This window comes from Geotrypetes seraphini, chromosome 11 (genome assembly GCF_902459505.1).
Source record: "Geotrypetes seraphini chromosome 11, aGeoSer1.1, whole genome shotgun sequence".
NCBI classification, from domain to species: Eukaryota; Metazoa; Chordata; class Amphibia; order Gymnophiona; family Dermophiidae; genus Geotrypetes; species Geotrypetes seraphini.
In genome coordinates this window covers 140,959,027-140,982,508 of record NC_047094.1, presented here as the reverse complement: position 1 = coordinate 140,982,508, position 23,482 = coordinate 140,959,027, and the positions used below count along the sequence as shown (strand labels likewise).

Genomic DNA, 23,482 nt, shown 5'->3' with positions numbered 1-23,482 from the left:
TGTACGGTCTTGGTTACTTGCAACTTCATTCTTAGGCCAGAATCAAGGCTTAAACTAAACTAAACCATCTCCGCAATCGTAGAGCTCGGCACGGTTTACAGAAGTTGTGATGGAAAGGAACTCCAATGGAGGGATAAAGGAATACACCTAAGATGGTCATAGACTCATGTACCGAAAGAACTTCTTTAGGCCACTGATGATCTGGCTTTCCTACCAACATTATTTCAGTTTTATCTGCTGCTTCTTAGCACATCTCTTTATTTATTTATTCATTCAATTTTCTATACCATTCTCCCAAGTGAGCTCAGAATGGTTTACATTAAATTATTCAGGTACTCAAGCATTTTTCCTCTGTCCCGGTGGGCTCATAATCTACCTAATGTACCTGGGGCAATGGGGGGATTAAGTCACAAGGAGCAGCGTGGGTTTGAACCCACAACCCCAGGGTGCGCCACACACTCCCCATCTTAATAAATGGACCCCCCCCCCCCTCAACTAATTATATGCTAAAATCCATCCTGTCAGACTTCAATTTTCTTTCATTATTTAACTTAAGTTAAAACTCAAGCAACAGCAAGATTTTTATTTGGGAACAGATTCCAGTGGGGACCTTCTATGGAGTCCCTGGAGTTTCTTTCCTTGGAATGACCCCCCCTCCCCCCCCCCCACTCCTCTCATCACATGCACAGCTGCAATCAGAATGAAATTCTTTAATTAAAATCTAGCTTAAGATCTCACTTGCTTGAGTAGAAAAACATTAGAAGCTATCAAAATGGGATGAGTTTTAGATCTGTGACATTTAGTCTAATGAGAAAGCCTTTCCTAGAACATCCCATTCAGAATTGAAAATGATGGATGTAGGGGTTTTTTTTAGAACATGTGTGTAGTGATTAACATTTCTTTTGTTGGCTTTGAAGGAAGTTTCTCATTTTCAATATAGGCTACCTCTCTACAGAATTCCAGGCCCACAGTGAGAACGATTTTGCAATGGGTGCACTCGTTTTCGCTGTGAGCTATCCGAAATCCCCATGCTGCCTAATGAAGTCATACACTGTGGTTAGGCTTTGCACAGAAGACTGCTATTTTGGGGAGTGGGAGGCAGTAGAAGCACTATTTCACGAAATGTTAGGAAACAAAAAATATTATAATATATGTTGCCCTTTATTATTGTGAATCATACTGGATTGACATGACCATCCAATAAATATTAGGAGAGTTACTGAAAAGCACAGCTGTTGCCCTTTGAAAGGTATTATCAAGGACAATTAGAAGGGAAATGGGGTAAGAGGACAGTCTGTTCTGTCCTCCTGAAAGGTTTGAGTTGACAGAGTGTTATCCTAAGGCTGTCTCACGAGTGGCGTTCTATTACAAGTAGGCTAAAAATGTTCCAAGGTTCGCAACTCCTGAAGCATGTGTGATGAGGCTGTTGATACAAACCCAGACTTGCACAAGTAACTCACTATTGCTCTTCGGTGCATAAAATTCCACAGAACAACGGTTTTAAAGAAATGTTCCAGCTGATTATTCCAAGTGATTTAATAATAATAATAATAACTTTATTTTTGTATACCGCAATACCACAAGCAGTTCAGAGCAGTTTATTTAAGTGGGCAGAAAGTCTCCCGCCCTCTTAAATCATGCTCTGGGGGCTGGACGCTGATATTCAGAGGCACTTAACCAGGCAACGCTGCTGGGTATCGGCTGGAGAGGGGCATTCGGAGGGTGGAGCGGAGGAGGGGCTGGAAGCTATGCAAGTATTGGCAATATTCAGAGCTGGGGTCCTTCTAGCTAAACCAGCACAACTTAAGCTCAGACATTTAAGCCTGGTTTAGCTGACCAAAATGGGTGCACCTAAAAGTTATGGGACACACTGGCACATGGCGTGATTCTATAAAAGGGACACATAATTTGTAGAATCATGCTTAGCACAATATTGGAACAAAAGCATTTTATTAGGAGTTTTAATTCCATATCATTTAATGCAGCTCATATTGGGTCTTTCTTTTTTTCTATCACTCGAGGAACGTAGAGAGAGGGGAGATATGATCGAGACATTCAAGTACCTCACAGGTCCCATCGAGGTGGAAGAGGATATCTTCTTTTTCAAGGGTCCCGCGGCAACAAGGGGGCATCCGTGGAAAATCAGGGGCGGGAAACTGCACGGTGACACTAGGAAGTTCTTCTTCACCCAATGGGTGGTTGATCGCTGGAACAGTCTTCCACTTCAGGTGATTGAGGCCAGAAGCGTGCCAGATTTTAAGGCCAAATGGGATCTATCCGCAAAGATAGATAGGGAGGGTCACTGGAGTGGGCAGACTTGATGGGCCGTGGCCCTTATCTGCCGTCTATTTCTATGTTTCTATGTGGTTAAGATGGATGAGGAGAAACAAAGATTTTTTTTTTAAATTTCAAGAATTGTCCTGCATTTGCTGTAACATATAAAGAAGTTGAAATCTATTCAGATAGATTTGACTTTGATTGCCTGTTACTACAGGTCAGAGTGAAAACAGGTTCATGGAGTCCAAATACCAGTACTGTGGACATGGAAGACCGCCCTATAATCAGTGAAAGCAAGTGATTATCTCTGCTTGCAAAATCATGTGTGCCTCTACAGCTGGCCTGGGTTTAGATGCCAGCACACAGCTTTCTATCCTTCCTCGGCCAAAGTAGCTAGAGCATTGGCATCTTGCTGCCATCTAGTACAGTAAGCTGGAGGTGCAGATGTTCCCAGCCGGTGCAGGGCCCTGTGTGAAGCTGGAACTAGACCAGAGTCATAAGAGAGGGGGAGAAAGCAAGCCTTGCAAAGGCTAAAAGGCACCTTACTAAGCATTTTCTGGAACACTCAAATCTTCTAAGGAGTCTCTGTGATTACACAGCAGATAATTAGTGCAAAGAAAACCAACACAATGGTTTAGTTGAGTAGATTTACTTATGTGGGAGTTAATCATTATAGGAATGCTAAGGTCTTGTCAATTCTCATCTGTAAGCATGCACTAATTTTATTTTTTGTATTTGTTGGGGGCAAGGATTGGGGGGTGGGGAGGAAAGATTGCTAGACAGATCTCTTCTACTTTCTGACACCAGCAGATACTATGTAGAATATTGTATGAACAATATTAGATGTGATTAATGGTCTCCACAGACTGTTGAGACTTTGGAAATTGGTGCCCTGAGATCTGCTTTTGGAGAACACCATCCATTCCCCATGTCAGTTCTAAGGTTGTCTCATTTCTCAAAGAAAAGCAGAATTCAAGGACTAGTTCACCCTGATTAGATGACATGACAGGATCACTTCCATAGTACCTACGATGTGTTTGTAGATTTACTTGCATAGGTTGGAGACTGAGGTATGCAAATCTCTTGCACAAATCTTCATGGTGGAAGTCCTGCAAAGACGACAAGGTTGGAGAAACCCTGTACTGTGGATTCCTCAAGCTGCTTCTTGTCTCTCTTCATTTGTGCTCTCACCCTGTTTGCTTATGATGGGGGAATGAAAGCCATGAGCACGTTGCGTTTGCATACTCTTCTGGGGCAGAGGGTGGGTGGGGCATGCTGAGATGTCTCATCAAAAAGCGCCTCTCACCCGTTTCTGTTAACTAATAACACCTGATCCATTCAGATCCATAATGGCAAGAGTTGCTCAGAAGACGGTGTTTTAAAAATCTATCACTTCTCTAGAATAACTGTAGAAGCCAGAAAGGAAAGAAATGAGATCTTAATATATAGCATAAACATAAAAGTTTATTTATATAAAGCAAAATCTTGCAGTTCAATGCAGTGGAATATTAAAAGAAAAAGTAGAAACATAAGCTGACAACGCAGTAGTTAGAGCCTGAGGTTGTGGGTTCAAATCCCACTCTGCTCCTTGTGACCCTGAGCTTAATACCCCCATTGCCCCAGGTATATTAGACAGAGTGTGAGCCCACCAGGACACTTAGGCTATGAATAAATAAAATGTTGATTAATAAAATAGAGTTGATTATCAAAATACTAAGGTGCACTAAATGCTAATGCATCCATAGAATCTACTGGATCCCCTAAATTGCTTATCACATGTCACAGCCTGAAAAGATAATAATCTATTTTATGTGACCAAACTTTTACAGATGGCAACAGCCCCGAAGCCCTTTAAATCTCTATTAGCACGGCTTTGTAAAAGAGGCCACTAGCGTCTATAAACATGAAATGGTCAACAAAAGAATCTGGAGCTAGACCATATACATTTCTTGTTTAAGTGCTGATTAGGAGACATACGTGAATGCAGCACTCGAGCTTAAAGCTTTGAGCATGGACAGAGCAGGACACAAGGCTGGCAGCTGAAGCACAGTCTGGAAGGAGCAAATTCTGCCTTTCAACACACATGCTATTTTTGTCTCAGGCCTCTGCTGAGAGGGAACAACTGAACGGTGGAAGCATCTGTGAGGGGTTTTGTTGTGATTTAAACCTCTAGATGTATTGCATCTATACTATAGAATACATTTAAATGGCTGTGTCTGTCTTGTTACAGTTACACATCAACATACATGCATTGAGGCATTTTTGTTTTTTGTGTGAGCTAAACTTGTTCTGTCTGAGCATGTACAATGTCCTCAGCTAAACCTTTGCAGTTAACTCCCCTTTCCACGAATAAAAGGGGGTGGGAGTGGGAAAACCTTTTAATTCTTTCTGAGATCAAAGGAATGCCTAAACCTGCAATTCTCAAATGTGGCCACTAGAGGGTCTTGTAAGACCACTGCCTGAAGGACCCTAAATGGCAAATGAGAAGGAGAAATAGGAATGGTTTGAGTCCAAAGTGTCTCCTTTTAGTTTTGCTGTCAGCAAATTTCTCACTTGTTTATGAGGTTATTGTAAAGTTATCACAAGTGCGATGCTCAAGAAAACAGAATTGAAGTGGGACTGGAGCCAGTGAAGGTAGCTTGAGAGAGAAAGTGCACCCTAAGCACAAATAAAAAAAAGCCCAAAACAGAAAACGATTAAGAACATAAGAATTTGCCTCCACTGGGTCAGACCAGAGGTCCATCGTGCCCAGCAGTCCGCACCCGCGGCGGCCCATCAGGTCCATGACCTGTCATGTTATCTTGATTTAGCCCTATAGCCCCCTTGTTTTTATCTATACTCTTTCCATACTCTTATCTACCCTTATCTGTATCCCTCAATCCCCCTATCCTTCAGAAATCCATCCAATCCCTTTTTGAATCCCCGTAGCGTACTCTGCCCGACCACTTCCTCCGGGAGCGCGTTCCATGTGTCCATAACCCTCTGTGTGAAGAAGAACCTCCTGGTATTTGTTCTAAACTTCTCCCCTTCCAGTTTCTCCGAGTGCCCTCTTGTGCCTGTGGTTCCCCGTAGTTTGAAGAATCTATCCTTGTCTACCTTCTCCATGCCCTTCATGATCTTGAAAGTTTCTATCATGTCCCCCCTAAGCCTCCTCTTTTCCAGGGAGAAGAGCCCCAGCTTGTCCAGCCTGTCAGCGTATGAACAGTCCTCCATACCATTTATCATTTTTGTAGCTCTTCTCTGGACCCTCTCAAGTATCGCCATGTCTTTCTTGAGGTACGGCGACCAATATTGGATGCAGTACTCTAGATGCGGGCGCACCATTGCACGATACAGTGGCATGATGACTTCCTTCGTCCTGGTTGTAATTCCCTTCTTAATGATGCCCAGCATTCTGTTAGCTTTCTAGAATTGCTGCTGGGGAATTCCATCAACAGAGGCATCAACCTTGGAACATAGGGTGAGGAGACCAAAATAATGAAATACCTTCCAGGATCCTCAGCATCCAGGGGTTCCAGGCAAATACTGACTATAATTAAGAAAGAAACCAAGGATTTTAACACCGATGTTGTTATCCATCTGGGAACAAATGACCTGGCCAACAACTCCACACTTGCAGTGCAGAAAGCTTTTCGGGAGCTTGGTGAGGGCTTGAAACCTTTTGTAAAGACTGTAGCTTTTTCAGAAGTACTGCCTGCAAAGGGAGAGCAAAGAGTAGAAAAGACAGAGGACTCTAAGCGTGGTGTCATTGAGAAGGCTTTAGGTACATAGGTGGATGGTGAAAGACAAGACACTAGATTGTAATGATGGGTTACATCTTTCTATAGCAGGAAAAAGAATCCTTTCTAGGCATTTCAACTAGAAGGTGGGGGTGGCATATGTATGAAGGACAATTATGGAGGCCACCCTCAGCAAAAGCCAAGAAGTGATGGTAGCAAAGACAGCAACATAAACAATTTTAGCAACTCACTTCTTAGCAATGCAGCACTGAAAGATACCGTATGTGGAAAGCAAAGATCACAAACGCTCACAGTCTAAGCAACAAAGTTCATGATCTGCATCGAAGTAGTCCAGGACATAGATGTGAAGAACCCTCAGATCAAATAAATGCCCAACTGATCTTATCAGGCATAGTTTAAAAAAAAATACAAGTGCTAATAACAAACAAAATATGATCCCAGTCAATAAGGACAGCCCAAACTTTAATTGTATCACTGGCCTGATTTGCTGAGATCGGAGAGACACTACACAATGGAATGAGAATTTAGTGCTGTTAAAATTTCTATACCTTCTAGATCCCAGGCGGTTTACAGTATATCCACAAACATAATACCTAAAAACAGTAGAGGAGAGAGACCAATCATCAACATCCTCGATCAGGACAAATCAGACCCTATAAAAAAGCCTTAACAAACAGTTGCGTTTTGAGGAGTTTTCTAAAAGTCCCTCTGACAGCGAATTCCTTGATTTCACCCCAGCGCAAAAAAAGGTCAGTGCACAAGTTTTGACATATTTTCAGAGCGCAACAATCTTTTAGGCTGGTAAGTAGTTATCTTGTCCTTAAAATACTCTGGAATTGTACCATAGAAAAATTGAGAACAAATCATTACAATCTTGTACTGTAGTCTAAATGCAACTTCTGAAGCCAGGGTGTAATATGATCATAGTTTGATGTTCCTGTAATCAGTCTGGCTGCAATGACCTGTACCTTTAGAGGATTCCTGTGTCCATTCACAGTCTGTAAACAATGGATTTTAACAATGAGATGGGTTTTTTTTTAAATAAGTGCAAGCTCCTGGGTTCATAGAAGAGTTCTGTGGATTTTAGGGAGCGGAGGAGATAGTGGATGCTGCGGAGGGGCCATTTGGCCTTTATCTGCCATCATGTTTCCATGTTTCTATAATCATAAAGATCAATGACATCACAATGCAGGTGTTAAGAGCCTATAGGAAGAGGAGATGCAATTGTTAAGAGCCTTAGCCAATAGGGAGAGGAGGAGAGAGTGGATGCTGCGGAGGGGCCATTTGGCCTTTATCTGCCATCATGTTTCCATGTTTCTATAATCATAAAGATCAATGACATCACAATGCAGGTGTTAAGAGCCTATAGGAAGAGGAGATGCAAATGTTAAGAGCCTTAGCCAATAGGGAGCGGAGGAGATAGTGGATGCTGCGGAGGGGCCATTTGGCCTTTATCTGCCATCATGTTTCTCTGTTTCTATAACCATAAAGCTCTTTGACCTCACAATGCAGGTGTAAAGAGCCTTAGCCTATAGGAAGAGGAGATGCAAATGTTAAGAGCCTTAGCCAATAGGGAGAGGAGGAGAGAGTGGATGCTGCGGAGGGGCCATTTGGCCTTTATCTGCCATCATGGTTCTATGTTTTTTGGGTACAGAAAATGTCAGAACCCATATGGTACATGTATCAGGATCCTATGATAAGCAACCTGTCTCCTGGCGTGTCTTAGGGACTTCTTAATTGCTACTATAAATAAAGAATGGTATATTTCTGTAGCACTGAGAGCAGCCATCGAAAGAGTCGGTGCCTGTAACTCTTCACTCTTTGCTAAAAAATCTGAGCCCAATTCTTCCACCGTCAGCAGTCTTTGAAACTCACAATAGACCATGTTTGTTGTAAGACTTTCCACCGCACACTTAATCACAGGGTATAATTACAGTCCAGGACAGAACTGCAGTAAAAGCAAAAGAAAGGGAGACTGTGCTAGAAGCTAATTAAGATGAAGTGAACGGCAAGAGACACACAGGGAGATTTGCAAATCCCAAGGAAAGCGCCTGCTGCTGGCTCTATTATTCACGGGAGCCATGTGTTTGGTTCCTATGACAATGTCATTGAGCACTTGACCAAGAACTTGAGCCGAAAAGATAATTCCAAAGTAGACAAGCTTTTTCTTGTAGGGTGCTCAATGGTCTGAAGTTTATAACTTCATTCGTCAACAGAATTGAAATGAGATTCTATTGAATGTTCTGGGTCCTGCAATTCACAGACTGTATTGAAGGTTTGATTTTGGATTCCTTTTGCAACTCTGACACGAGTCCAAAAGAGCCTGTCCTGGGCCCTTGCACAGTTCATTCCTTTAGTGATAAATTTCCACTGCCCAAAACCCATCTCCTTAGAGATGAACATGGAGCCCCCTTCCAGGCAGCAGTTTTACAGAAATATGAGCCTGAGAGCAGGTCTCGACAGGCAAGCGTAACGTGGGGTTGGGAGGCCGTCGAGACCTTCCTAGGAAGGGTTTAGGGGGCGGTGATTGGTCAGCAGGTTTCCCACCGTGGAAGATTTAAATTCATTGGTGAAGTCACAGCCGTGAGGGGCGCTGAGGATGGGGGGCTTACCTGGTTTTCAGAGGTGGCTTTTCCCGCTCACCCACCCTTGATTGGTTGGCCAGTTGGGGCTGGTTGTGAGCTCGGGTGAGTGGTTATCCTGAGCTTGGGGTCAGGGTCGGGTGACCCTAGATAATGGGGCATGGAAGAACATGCCATCCCTCAGATCCTTGCTGACATGACAGGGTCGGGGGCTATAAGTTTAATATTATTTTGGGAGCTTGGGAATGTTATGTGTGTTGTTATGTTTTGAACTTGTTAACGGTACCAATAAACAGATGAGGAGCTATTTTTCCCAATAATAGTGTCTGGTGTGGTAATATATATTAGGGGAAAGTTGCGGAAGTGTGGGTTGGTGGGGGGGGGGGGATTACGGGTGGTAAGAGGGCCTATCCAAACTACAAAACCTTCAGAAGAGAAATAAAAATCATGTTATTCGGGAAATTTATCAAGACAAGCTCATGATATAGCCAATTACCTCAATCTATCTCCAGACCTTAAACATTCCAACCAAATAGCTACCTTGTAATCTTCTGGATATGACCAGAATCTCCTCTTTTGTAATCTTAGAACCTCACAGTATTGGCAGAAATAAAGACACTAAAGTAATGCATAACAGACTTGGAGGGGCATCATCAAAACATACGTCTAAGTCTGATTTGGAGGTAGGGCACAAACTTTTTTTTCTTTTACTACTTCTATCATTTTTTATTCCCCATCCTATTGTTTTTACCTTAATTGTTCTACTTTTATATCTAAATTGTATTTCATCCCGAGTTTTCCTCTTGTTTCTTTTTTTTATCAATGTATGTCTATCTTAATTTATTATGTATTAGTAGCTACAAAACTTGTTTATATTTGTAATTTTAATCATTATTATGTATCAGTAGCTATGATACATTTCTTTTAAGTTTGTCTCCCCTTATTTTTTACTTTTGTAATTTTAATACTTTGTACATCGCTTAGAATTCGGAATAAGCGATTAATCAAATGTTATAATAAACTTGATAAACTTGATGTCCATTCTCAAAAAATACGTCTAAAGTATACTTTTTTCAAAAATCGTCCATCTGTATGTCCAGACATTTGATCTTCCAGACCGCTTCTATGTCGATCTTTATACCACATTCTTGTCCAAATATTCGTCCAAGTCACAAATGCCCAGAACAAGACCTTTTGGACATGGGAGGGGTCAGCTATGTGATGGACTAGCGACCCAGACATGGTAACAGAGCAGTGGGGCACCTTACAGAGCACTGCTGTGAACTTCACAAAAAAGTGCCCCATAAACATCTCACCAGAACTCTCATATAAGTAATGTTAAGCCCCCCAAAGCCTACTATACCCACCTGTGTATAACCCCAATAGCCCTTGAGGCTGCAGGTGGCACCTATATGACAGTACAGTAGGGTTTTGGTGTGCGCACATTTTCCACCATGAATGTAGTGCTTAGAATGGCTTATGGGCTTGGGTTCTCCTCTCTATGGTTCACTAGTCCACCCTCCAGGCTAAAGAAACCTCTGTGCAGCTCTACTAGGCTTTCCTATAACAGGTGCTGATGTTCCGGAGACAGGTATGTACGTTTTTATTCCAAATTTTATGGCGGTGTGAGGGGGCCAGTGATCACTGGGGGAGTGTGTGGGGGTCTGTACTTTGTGTCTACAGTAGTTATCTGGTCACTTTGGATACCTTCTGGGCACTTAGCCCTGGTTTTAGATTGCTTAAATCACAACATACCAGGCAGCCTCGTAAAACTTTTGATTATCCCTGCAGTACGACTAAGTCTAGGTCGGCCCATGTCCCTTACCATTCGCTCTGGGCGTACAACAGCATTCAGAGCCCTAAAATGCTCCTGGATACGTCTAAAAAGCCATTTCAATTATCGGCACTTGGATGACCTGTCTTTTAGGTCGTCCAAGAACCGACTTGGGTGGGTTTGGGGTTTTTCCATTTCAATTATGAGCCTCTTGGTGCCCACATCAACTCAGTCTTAGAGGGAACACTAGTTGATATTGAGTTCATAGTTCAAATTTATGTAATAATACACCAAGAATAAAATAGTTTTCTAAGTGGTATACAAATAAAACATAATTGCATTGGAAAGAAGGGGGAGGAGGAAACAAGGAGATGCCCTAGAGTTACAATGAAATTAATTAGGGAGGAATCGTGAAAAAGAGTGATGGGACAGCGGATAGGACTCAGCTGGACTCAGAGGAAGAAATGGGCTTAGAGCATAAGAATTACAATCCTCCTTAAGTTAAGTGGGAAGGAGAGGGCTTCTGCCATCCCTCAACCTTCACAGTGCCACTAGGAATGCAGCGTGAGTGTCTGGGTGGATTGGGGCAGAAATAGGGAGCTGATTCGCTACCACTGCCTCCATAGCTAACATGGCATTTTGGACCACACAAAAGGCAGTTCTAATTTTGCCCAGTCAGGTAGGCATGTTTGACATTAATATCACAAAATATCTGGGTACTGCCAAAGACCCAGTTAATCAGTGCTGGTGCCTTGATAGCGAACGGGACCGATATATTGCTGTGAAAGCTCACAGCAGCCATTTTGAGGATGCCCAAACTTCCTCTTAGCGGTCCATTCTGGAGGCTCCATCCTCTTCATCTTTTCTGCTTTCTGATATGATCCCGTCCTGCTGGTTAGATTTCCCTAAGGTGGCCCAGTGAGGAATGTGTCTAAAGAAGTCTGGAGGTCTCTTAGACAACCCATTTGAAGAAAAAAATATTTTTCTCTCTTACTGTTTCATAAGTGCTTTGACTTCTAACCTTCCAAAACAGCCAAGGTAGCAGCACTGTTATATGAAGTGGAAAATCCTTTTCCACATAACGAGCGGGTTTTTAGTAATAACATCGGCAGAACAGCCTTCCATTTCTATCAGTGTCAAACTTCACCTTGAATTAATCAAAGAGATTGCATTTAACACGTGCACCACACTTAACCTGTAGAAGACTCCATCTCCTTTTCTTTCAATGAGAGAGGGCACCAGGACATAATTGGTAGGCAGCAAACGTTCAGCTAGGAAGTCATGGATGTTGGCGTTTGGACACAAACTGTATCGATTCCTGCCTTCGTTTAATCTTTATATTCTCTGCAACTGGTCTTGTGTGAGCCTTGGTGTTGCTGAAGTGGACCAGCAGTAACCAATGAAGAACTGTATAACAGTTACAGGGAGGAATTAAGAATCTCGGGTTCAACACAAGGTCCTGAATGACTAAGCTTTCTTTTGTTTTCCCTAAAGACAAGAATTGGAAGACAGAGTTTGCAAACTTGTTGACACAAGAACAGGAGCAGATAGGTACCCACCTGATTACGGGGGTGGGGGGGGGGGAATTATGGTAGGCTGATGCAATCATGGTTTTTCCTTACTATATACATGGGGCTGTAGTCTTGCTTTTCAAAAAGAACTAGAACCAGGACTGCATCAACCTATCTTGAAGAAATAGCAACCCTGAGAGTAGGTTTGATAACATAGTGAATGACTAGAGTACTTAGGGATCTTTCTACTATGATGTGCTAACAGATTTACCATGTTCATAATGCACATTTGGGCTGCATGGCACTTAACTAAATTCATTAGCACACCTTAGTTATCCACCTGCATTAGAGACTTTACAGACAATTGAAGTGGCTGGTTTTGACCCCAGTGATGATCTATGTACTGGAAGGAAAGTCGCATTGTGTGGGAATGGGTGGCACCTACCAGATACTGAAGGTGCTCCTCGTTCTTGTTCCAATTCCTATCTATCCAGCTGCTCCTTTGTTGTGGAGACAGAGACTGTGTCTGAATTCAAGAGGGCCTGGGATAAGCATGTGGGATCTCTCCGAGAGAGAAAGAGATAATGGTTACTACGGATGGGCAGACTGGATGGGCCATTTGGCCTTTATCTGCCATCATGTTTCTATGTTCACTATTCTTCAACCACCTCTCTGGGTTCCTCAGGGCTCCATCTTAAGGCCCATACTTAACGTGACCATTTATTTTTTTCATCAAAAGGGGACATCTATTAATTGTCAGTCCTGCCCCCAACCCCACCCTAGCCCCTCCCCAATCCCACTCTAGCCCCACCCCAACCCTGCCCTAGCCCCACCCCCAACCACACCCCCAATTTCTTCTATTCATTTTTCATGTACACATATCTTATTAATTCATAATGGTAACCATAAAATTTTAAAAAACTACAAAGCACACTATACGCAGAGAAAATGTTAATTATCATTTATATTTGGGGGGTTTTCAAAGATGTCAAGGCAAATGACTTTCAAATATGCAATGTCACCTCAGTAACTAAAGAAAAATAGACAAATATAGTGCAAAATATAGACAGCAGATATAAATTCTCAAAACTGACACGTTTTGACCACTAAATTAAAAATAAAATCATTTTTCCTACCTTTGTTGTCTTGTGATTTCATGAGTCTCTGGTTGCGTTTCCTTGTCTTTGTATCCTTTCTTTTGTTTCTTTCTTTCTGCACTCAGGCCAAACAATTGTCCCTTTCTATTCCTTCCCTCCTTCCTTCCCATGTCCTTAGTGTCCCCAGAGCCTCCATCCTGTGTCCTTAGTGCCCCCAGTGCCTCCGTCCTGTGTCCTTAGTGCCCCTTCCTATGTCTTTAGTGCCCCCAGTGCCTCTTTCCCATGTCTTTAGTGCCCCCAGTGCCTCCTTCCCAAGTCCTTAGTGCCCCTTCCCAAGTCTTTAGTGCCCCCAGTGCCTCCTTCCCATGTCTTTAGTGCCCCCAGTGCCTCCTTCCCATGTCTTTAGTGCCCCCAATGCCTCCTTCCTATGTCCCTCTCACTGCCTTCCACACTTTGTCCCACCCCCACCCCCCAAGCCAGCCAGCCTGCCTGTCTACCTCTCTCCCTCCCTCCCTGGCCAAAGCCAGCCTGCTTGCCTGCCTACCTATCTCCTTCCCTCCCTGCCGCAAAAAAAAGCCTCCCCATCTTTCCCCCTGTCTGCTGCTCTTACTGCCCTGCCGCTACAGCTGCTAAACCCGACAGGAAGTCTTCTTTCTGACGTTAATTCTGACATCGGAGAGGACATTCTGGGCGTCAGAATTGACGTCGGAAAGAAGACTTCCTGTCAGGTTTAGCAGCTGTAGCAGCAGGGCAGTAAGAGCAGCAGACAGGGGGAAAGATGGGGAGGCTTTTTTTTTTGCGGCAGGGAGGGACAGGAAGTGATCACTTGTTCGGTTGTCCTCGAGCACAGCTTCGGGACGCTGTCCCTGAAAACGGGACATTTTGGCGTCCCGAAGCTGTCTGTGGGGACAACGGGACAGGAGGTCTGAAAACGGGACCGTCCTGTTCAAAACGAGACGTATGGTCACCTTACCCATACTGTAACATTGTCTCACCCTTTTGACTTTGCTACTCCAGTCCCTTGGCTTCACTTTTTTAAATCTATGTAGATGTCATCCCACTTCTCCTCCCCTTCATTCCCCTTTCACTGGAAGCCTTTATTTCTGTATCCTCTAAGCTAGAAAAAGTAGATGCATGACTTCAGCAAAATGAACTTAAACTGAATATTACTAAATCTGAAGTCTTATTTTTCTCTCCACCTACTGTCTTTTCATTTTGCTAGCTCTCATCAATGCAAGATGCCCCCCTTCCATATAAAACAACAGTTATGATCTGTGATAGGGAGCTCTCTTTTTCTGATCATATTTCCCTTTTTTATTCTATCACAGATCAAACACTGGTGCTAACATTGAAATTAAATGAATAGGGTCATCACTGCCACTGAAAACTGGGCCCACATTTTACAAATACAGAAATACAGATGCCTTTTAATATTTCAGTAACTATGGAAGTGGAAAGACATTGAGGAGTAGAGCAGACTCCAATGTCGTTGTCTAGAGAAGTACAGTTACCTAAAACAATGGAAACTTCTTTGAAGTTCTTTCACAAAAGAAGTTTCAGGGAAGACACTAGAATGAGCAAGGCCCTTATTCTGCTGCAGTGACTCTATCTAGAGGATTTTAAAGGAGGAAGAGATTTCCCCTGTCAAGCACAGATACAAAACCAGAAGTTCCATAACCCGGGATCATTCCCAGGTGTATCCTGTTGGGTGTTGTGGCTTACTAATTCATTGTTTTTCCAAAGCTTCACAGGGCTTGAAACAACCCTTTCTCCCTAGTGAAGGAAATCTTTGGAGCCCTCTGGGTTGTGTTGATGGCCCAGCAGCTCTTAGTTGATCCTCTCTTGTGGAAGGGAAATTATAATTAGATCTGTAGCTCACTCTGGTGTAATCAAAAGTGCTCTCCCTTTTCCTGCTTCCATCTTTCTTCATAGGCCTCCAAGTTTCAGTTGCTTTAATAATTTTTTCTGCCTTCTCTATCCTTTCTTCACATGTAGTCCTGTTTGGCCTCTCCCAGTCACAGGACGCAATGAAGTGTATCTTTATGATAGCAATGTTATGCAGACCTGCCTTAGCCACCAGAGCTAGCGAGTCTGGAATTTTATTATCTAGAATATGAACCTCTGCACCCATAGCTTTTCAGGTATTTCTTTTTGACTTCCCTTCACCTGCTTCCTTAAAATCTGAGGGCTTGATATTCAAAACTATTTAGCCAAACAGGAGAGTCTCCTGTCTTGTTAAATCATGCCAATGGGTCATGAAGGGCTAATGAATATCTCCCTCTGACCACCATAGCATTGTCTAGCTCAGGGGTGGGCAATGAGGGTCGCAAATAGATCTCATGCATGTTCATTGGGGAAATCCTGAAAACCCGACTGGATTGCGGCCCTTGTTGCCCACCCCTGGACTAGCTGGTGGCCAAAGGCAGAGTCCAGGAGGAGTTAGGAGTTATGTGGGCACCGGTGAAATCAGCACTGGTGTCTGCATAGCCAACTGGTCAAGTAGGACTGCTTAAATGGTAGTCCTGTTATTGCCCAGTTAGCTGTGACTCCACAGGACCTCCTGGTGAGGCTCTGATATGCCCAGCTCTGATTATTCAGGTCAAAATTAGTAAGTGGTGCTGACTGACCAGCTCAGTATAGGCCCATGAAATAGTTTTCATCCTGAATTGATTATCCTGCAATTAGGGCTGAGCTTTTGGCATAATTTACAATTGCAGCTCTCACCGTCAGTATGTCGTAGTATCAATCCAGCCCAAAAAAATCTGTATTCAGAAAGCCCATATGAATTCTTTCTGATTTTTGGCACAGTTGTGACACTTCTAGATATTTGCTCTGTCTCAGATGTACAAGACACCTAGCCAGTATGATAAAATGTCTGACAGCCCAGTGATTATTATCTGTCACCTATGCCCTGACAGAGCAAAATAAAGCACCTAGATTTTCTTGGTCAAACTTGGCAATGCAGGACTAAGTCTAAAAAATTCATGTGCCAAATGCTTATCAGAGAAATTATCCAAAGTCAATCCCAGAAGGATGACATCTTGAAGTTTCATACTATATATGAAGACATTACAGCTGTCATCATCTTATTTGAGCTGCTCGGTACACTATTTCCCCAGAGGGACCTTTTTAATTCCACCACACTCAGAATTCAAACTGGGTTGTACAGACACTGCTTGAATCCAATGTTGTCTGTTATGAGAAAGAATCATTCTTGCAGAAGCCAGTAATGAATGAAGATACTCCTTCTCTAGGTTTTGCCAACAGAGGGTTCCACTAAGAAGCTTTTATATTCAATTGTAAATACTCAGAAGAGGCTTCTTGAACAACAAATTCTCTGTTTAGCTACTGAGAAACTACAATATTTGCCCACATAGTCTTTCCAGAAAATATCCCCACTAAGTCAGTCATTTGCCAGGGAGTTGTAATTGCAATCATGATAGGAGGCCATACACTTAACAATCTGCTTCTTTGGTTTTCATAAAAATCGTATTACATAACGCTTTCTTTAATTACTTATTCTTCGTTATCACATTATTGCATCACGCCTTCCCTGACGTTATGGTTCATCTGTCTTGAGGTGATTCTAGCAAGGGCCATTTTCAAACAGAGATTTATCGTTGTTACACAGTGTTGCTCTCTGGGATTATTCTTAGCAAGTTCCGCTGTTAAACTGGTTTTTATGGTGGACACTTTTTGTTCTTTACATGTTCTTGTCCTCTGGGTTTATTGTTTTTATGATGATACACCAATGGTTTATCTCCATGTCTTATGGACTCTATGTATCATTTTAGGTTTAGCTTTCATACTTATACCCTCATCTCTTCTGTTCAGGGCTGCAAAGGCAAGAAATTTCCTAAATCACACGTTAGCATCTCCAGCAGCTCTTCATGATAAAGAATTTTGAACCTTCCTGCTTACAGCTTATTCTTATAAACACTTCAGAACACAATTGAAGACCTTTTTTCTAAATATTTGACTATTTAATTCATCTTATTCCATGCATTGTGACTATTATTAGTAATCTTTTGTAAATCGCGTTGAACTCCCGGTTACGCGGTCAATAAGTACAATGTAATGTAATGTAATGTACGAGCAGTCCATGTGAATCTAAAAGATCCAGGTATGATTTTTATGTATTTTCTAATGTATTTTTTTGTATATTAGATTTCCAGTGTTGGCACATTTTCGAGAGAAAAAAATAGTTGTTAGGAATTATCAGAAAAGGAATGGAAAACAGAGATGAAAATGTTATAATGCCCTTGTATTGCTCTATGATTCTGCCACACCTCGAATACTGTGTGCAGTTCTGGTCGCCGTATCTCAAAAAAGTTATTGCAGGTTAGAAAAGGATAAGAGAAGGGCAATGAAAATGATAAAAGGGATGGGACAACTTCCCTATGAGGAAAGGGTAAAGCGGCTAGGGCTTTTCAGCTTGGAGAAGAGATGGTTCGGGAAGAATATGATACAGGTCTATAAAATATTGAGTGGGGTAGATGTGAATCCAAAAATACTAGGACTAGGGTGCATGCAATGAAGCTACTAATTAGTAGATTTTAAACAGACTAGAGAAAATATTTCTTCACAGAACGTGTAATTAAATTCTGGAATTTGTTGCTGGAGAATGTGGTAAAATCATTTAGCTTAGCAGGGTTTAAAAAAGGTTTGGCTAATTTTCTAAGAGAAGTCCATAGGCCGTTATAGAGATGGCTGGGGGAAATTCACTGCTTATTCTTAGGATAAGCAGTATAAAATCCGTTTTACTCCTTGGGATCTTTCCAGATACCTCTGATTTGGGTTGACCAGTTAGAAACAGGATACTGGGCTTGATGGCTCATAGGTCTGCCCCAGTATGGCAACTCTTATGTTCTTATGTCCTTACTTATGAGGCAATCCCATATATGCACAAACGCCTGATGATTTCTATGTCTTTTGCATTTATTTGTTCTATTATGATGTCATCTATTCTTTACCTCTGATGAAGGCATATGTATCGCTGAAACTTGGATCCATGTTGGGTTTTATTGGAACAAAATATCCTGATTAAAGATTTTGTAAAGACAAGTATTGAACTTTTGGATCCTATTGTTGATCCCTCAGTGGAGCCATTCATTTGATTAGTTATACAGGGTTTGTTCCTCTTCATTTTTTATTTATTTATTTTTTTGAGGGGGGTTCTATTTCTTTTATTAACATCTTCATTACTTTTCCCACTGCTGAACCTAAGAATTGCCACTGCTGGGTCAGACCAGTGGTCCATCGTGCCCAGCAGTCCGCTCATGCGGTGGCCCTCTGGTCAAAGATCAGTGCCATAACTGAGACTAATCTAATCTAATCTAAACCTTAAGTTTATATACTGCATCATCTCCATGAGAATGGAGCTCGACACGGTTTACAAGAACTTAAAATAGTGGGTAGAGAAGAAGAAAACTTATGTGTAGAAGGGGGGAGAGAAAGGGGGGAAGGATAGAGCTACAATTTGCTGAAAAGCCAGGTTTTCAGTTGTTTGCGGAATAACTGAAGGGAGCTCAGGTTCCGCAGCGGGGTGGTGAGGTCGTTCCAAAGACCTGTGATTTTGAAGAGAAGGGATTTTCCCACTCTAGATAAATATAAGAGTCATCTATTTATGATCCTAACAAGTACAGCCATTCAATTGATTACAAGTAATTAGAAGAACCATGATAGAATAAGTTATAAATTTTGGTGGGTGAATGTGTGCACTACATACAGATATGAACAAATTAACGCAGAATGTAGGGAATTTAGTGAAGTATTTAATAAAATTTGGAGCCCATTGACTAAATTTGTAAAAACATAATAATGTATCTTTATTATATCTTTCCTTTGGTTTATTTATCATTACACATCCAGGGGGGTGGAGGGGTGGATGGAGGGGGTAACTTTACTCTTCATTTGTACTATTTGCCTGAAGAGTGGATGCCGCGTGGAGACTAGTCCTACCTGCATTCGTTCTGATTCAGCAAGAACTTGTCCAGCCTTGTCTTGAATCCCTGGAGGGTGTTTTCCCCTATAACAGCCTCCGGAAGAGCGTTCCAGTTTTCTACCACTCTCTGGGTGAAGAAGAACTTCCTTACATTTGTACGGAATCTATCCAGAGTGGCCTCTCGTTCTCCCTACCTTGGAGAGGGTGAACAATCTGTCTTTATCTACTAAGGGGCTCATAATCGAAAGAGAAAAATGTCCAAAAACCAGCCTAAGTTGGCACTTGGACGACCATAAGTCAAAAACGTCCAAGGGCCGATACTAAACCGGGTTTTGGACGTATTTAAAAACAACCTAGGCCTTCAACGACCAAAGCTAAATGGGGCCTTTCAGGAGAAGTGTCGAGGGCGGGAGTTGGGCGGGACGTGGGCCAGCTTAGACTTAGTCGTATGCATGTATAACCGAAAGTTATACAGCCCAGGATTGACAGAACTTGGACGTTGTGACTTAGACCGTGTAAAACCCTAATTTAATCACCAATTTCCAGGTCGTTTATAAATATGTTGAAGAGCACAGGTCCAAGCACCGAACCCTACAGCACTCCACTCGTGACGCTTTTCCAGTCCGAGTATGGTCCATTGACCACCACTCTTTGTTTCCTATCCACCAGCCAGTTTTTAATCCACGTGAGTATTTCAGCCTCAATTCCATGGCTTGCAATTTTTCGAAGTAGTCGTTCATGCGGGACCTTGTCGAACGCCTTCTGAAAATCCAGATATACAATGTTGACCAGGTCACCCTTGTCTATCTACCTGTTTATTCCCTCGAAGAAGTGCAGCAAGTTCTTCAAGCAAGATCGTCCTTTGCTGAAGCCGTGCTGGCTGGCCTCATCAGATTCCGTCTAGGTGATCAATGATGCGGTCCTTTATCAGCGCCTCTACCATCTTTCCTTTTCTCTTGCCAGCCCAGCAGAGGAACCACATCCACCCTTCTCCAATCTCAAGGCATATTTGATTTGTCTCTTTGTATTCTGGGATGCATCTCATCTATTATCCCCATGGCTTTGCCATTTTCTTACAATGTACAAAACTAGACAAAATAGGAGAGGGAGATAGAAACAATGCAAAAATTGCATCTTCCCAATAGTTAAAAATTATGACCATCAGCTTCAGCTTCAAGGCTACAACGCCAGTTCAGTCAAGTACATCACTTACGATTCACCCAATATATGTTTCATCATTGGTCATATCCTATAAAACAAGTGCTATCCTTATTATATGTGTGGTGCAGTGGTTAAAGCTACAGCCTCAGCACCCTGAGGTTGTGGATTCAAATCCTTCACTGCTCCTTGTGACCCTAAGTAAGTTACTTCTTCCCCCCCCCCCCATTGCTCCAGGTACATTAGATAGAAACATGACAGCAGATAAAGGTCAAATGGCCCATCCAGTTTGTCCATCCACAGTAACCATTATCTCTTTCTCTCTCTCTCTATGAGAGATCCCATGTGCCTATCCCAGGCTCTCTTGAATTCAGACATAGAAACATGACAGCAGATAAAGGCCAAATGGCCCATCCAGTTTGCCCATCCGCAGTAACCATTATCTCTTTCTCTCTCTGAGAGATCCCATGTGCCTATCCCAGGCTCTCTTGAATTCAGACACAGGACAGACAGGGAAATATGATAAAGTACCTGAATGTAAAAACCACTTAGGATATAAGTGGTATATAATAAATCAATTATATACTTTATAAAATAAAATTCTAAGAGACTCCAAAAAACTTTATGAAAAATATAAAGAGTTCTTTATTAATCGAATAGTTTGCTCAGTCTCTCCAGCAGGGTTGAGCTCCCACTGAAAGATAAAGTGAACAATCTCAGAAAGACATTTCCAACCAGTTTCACCCTCCACAAGCTTCTTCAGAGAGCAGACAGATGTCACAAGACTGCCTCACCTCCACCCCACATACTGGGGCCCTAAGGCAAAGTTTCCAGAAAGCATTGCCTATTAAAGAACAATGTCCTGTCTTCAGATCTGGACTCAGATCAGACACTGTCTAGAGAGGACATACAAATTTAGAGTAGTTTTGAAATGCAATGAATGGGATCTGTCCCCACTGAGCATTTTCAGGTCAGGAAGGAGACAGTCGAGCTAAATTTCCACATATTTCTGGATATTCATGACTAAAAAATGAGGTTGAAAAAAAGCAGGGAAATGCTATTTAATCCTTCACAGCTTAGTAGATCAAACTAGTTTACATTAGCATCAGGGATAATCCGCTGTTGTTCCTGGCAGCAGATTTTTGCAACAAAGTCTGTGATTTTGCATTAACTTGACCAATGGAGTGTGTCTGAGCTGTGCGGTATCTGTTAATTTACACCTGCTTCCACCTTCCTTCATTGGCATTGATGGTAAGTGCTCCATCAACGCCAGCAAATTATTTCTCTTTACAAAAGTGGGAAAGATCAATGATTTGGTAAGAAAAATGTCACATCTATCCCTTATGAGATGTGTTCAAGTACGAAGGATGATATTATGATCAAGCTCTTGAACAAAGATTATAACATTCTTATGGTGATGGCAGTCACAGCTGTTAACCTGTTCAGAACTGTGTCCCATTTATGGTGGTTTGGTTTAGGATGAACTGGGGAGGGCTTTGATAGAAGCTCCAGTGATAGGCTGGAGTGGCCTTCAATGACAGTAGCGGGTGGACTTCTATGGTCTATTGCCCAGAAATATTAAGGAAAAGATCATTTAACCATGAATGTATAATGAGTGTGACTATTGGGCAGACTGGATGGACCGTTCAGGTCTTTACCTGCTGTCATCTACTATGTAACTTTAAAAGCCAGCCTCTATCATGCTGCCATACAAGAAGTCTGAAATCAAAGTCTCGTGCAGACCAGTTGGGTTCTCAACTACTTTCCCTACATGGCACATGTCAGTCTAAGCCACCAGCCCTCCCAAAAGACTCTGTTCCCCTTTAATAAAGCAGACATGCTAGCAACTATCTATTCAGTTTTAATGAATGCAACAAACTTCCCCCTTTTCACTCAGGAGGAGATTTACAATAGATACAGTTTAATTCTTAATCCCCCAACACAGAACCGGTTAACCTTAGAACATCTTCCACAGGTTCCAGGCCCCTCCCCAGCACTCATTCCTCAGGGTTTAAAGCAATAAAGAGAAAACAACGAACCTTTTCCAGTGCAGTTACACAACCAGTTAAATGACTGGCCCAGAGTTACAAAGGAATTAAACTCACAAGCTCAGGGTCTGAGGCAACTGCTTTAACCACTAGGCCACTCGTCCCTCTCTGGCTTTTTAGTGACACAGGAATAAACTCCCATCAAGGAAAACATGCCTGAAACAGAACAGGGGGAAGAAAAGGCATTTCGACTAACCTCAGGTACAAACTGCGGCCCTCTGGCTTCCTTGTCACTATAGGGCAACTAATATCCCTTTTCAGCTTCCCATGTCCTCACCTTGTCTCCAGGGATAGCTTTTCCTTAAGCCTTCCATTTTCTTCCTTTCCAGCTGTCTTTATCCCATGCCTCTGCTTTACATCAAGTCCTTCTCCCTTCGCTCTTAGTTCCCAGCCCCTGACTCTCCAGAGCTAGCTTCTCCCTCTCTCCTTTCAAATGAAGTTTGCTTCACTTCTCCTGGGACTGTGCAAGCAGAGCCTCTGTTCCCCAAACCATGTCCCTGGCCAGCTTCTTAGACTTTTGTTTCCTGCCTGTTCCTCCTCCCAAGATCTCTGCTTGTTCCAATTCCCTGGCAAACTGCTTGCTCCATCAAAGCTGGTTTCTTCCCTATTCTATGTTTATTGGAAAACCCAGGAATGAAAATGAACTGTTTTGCATGACATATGTAAGCCAGTAAATTTTGTAGTACACTGACCTTCCCATCAACATTGGCCTGCTGTTTCTTGAGTACAGTTTGACATTTTAAGCTATGTCTTCTAATAAGAATGATATATGTCTCCCTGTCGGAGGTATTTGCTGTGTGTGCGAGAGAGACCGAGCTTCTAAGCACTTGGGAGCTTGTCTGATGTCTGGTTTGTGATTGTAAATGCTTTGTCTGGTCTACACAATATTCTTCTAGAATTGCTTGATGTTGTAGCTTCAGATCTGTAGCAAGGGGGAGAAACAATGACATGACCCTACCCTGGTGGGTTGAAAGCAACTACAAACTGCCTTGAGCTCAGACATTGCGAGATAATAGGAAACATTTTACGAAAACCTGACAGATTGCTTTTAGTGTACAAAAATAACATATTTAAATAAAGTACTGCTGAAACCTCTTCTGAATAGTCAGTAAACACCATGCGATCAACAGAATAAAGTGACTGCAGACATGGCACGGCTTGGTACCAATGTTACTCCTGTCTTTGTGGATTGCGTGGGCCATATTTCCCTCTGTATACCCAAGGAGGAGGGGGAGGGGGAGGACAAGATGAGCATTTTTTCTTTGGCTCAATATCGGGTTTTTTACATGCTGTTGCTATTTGCCCTTCTAAGGGCAAATCTATTGTAGGTGACTTGAGTCTAAAGTTGCTC

General features: G+C 42.4%; 1 protein-coding gene across 1 annotated transcript in view; it reads right to left on the bottom strand.

Moving 5' to 3' along the window:
- Window positions 1–22,484, bottom strand: part of RALY (RALY heterogeneous nuclear ribonucleoprotein) — a 345,686-nt gene extending 323,202 nt beyond the window's left edge. The window contains exon 1 of the mRNA XM_033962663.1: window positions 22,409–22,484. The gene's annotated coding sequence lies outside the window, so the exon portion shown is untranslated. The remainder of the gene's footprint in view (window positions 1–22,408) is intronic.
- Window positions 22,485–23,482: the final 998 nt, after the last annotated feature.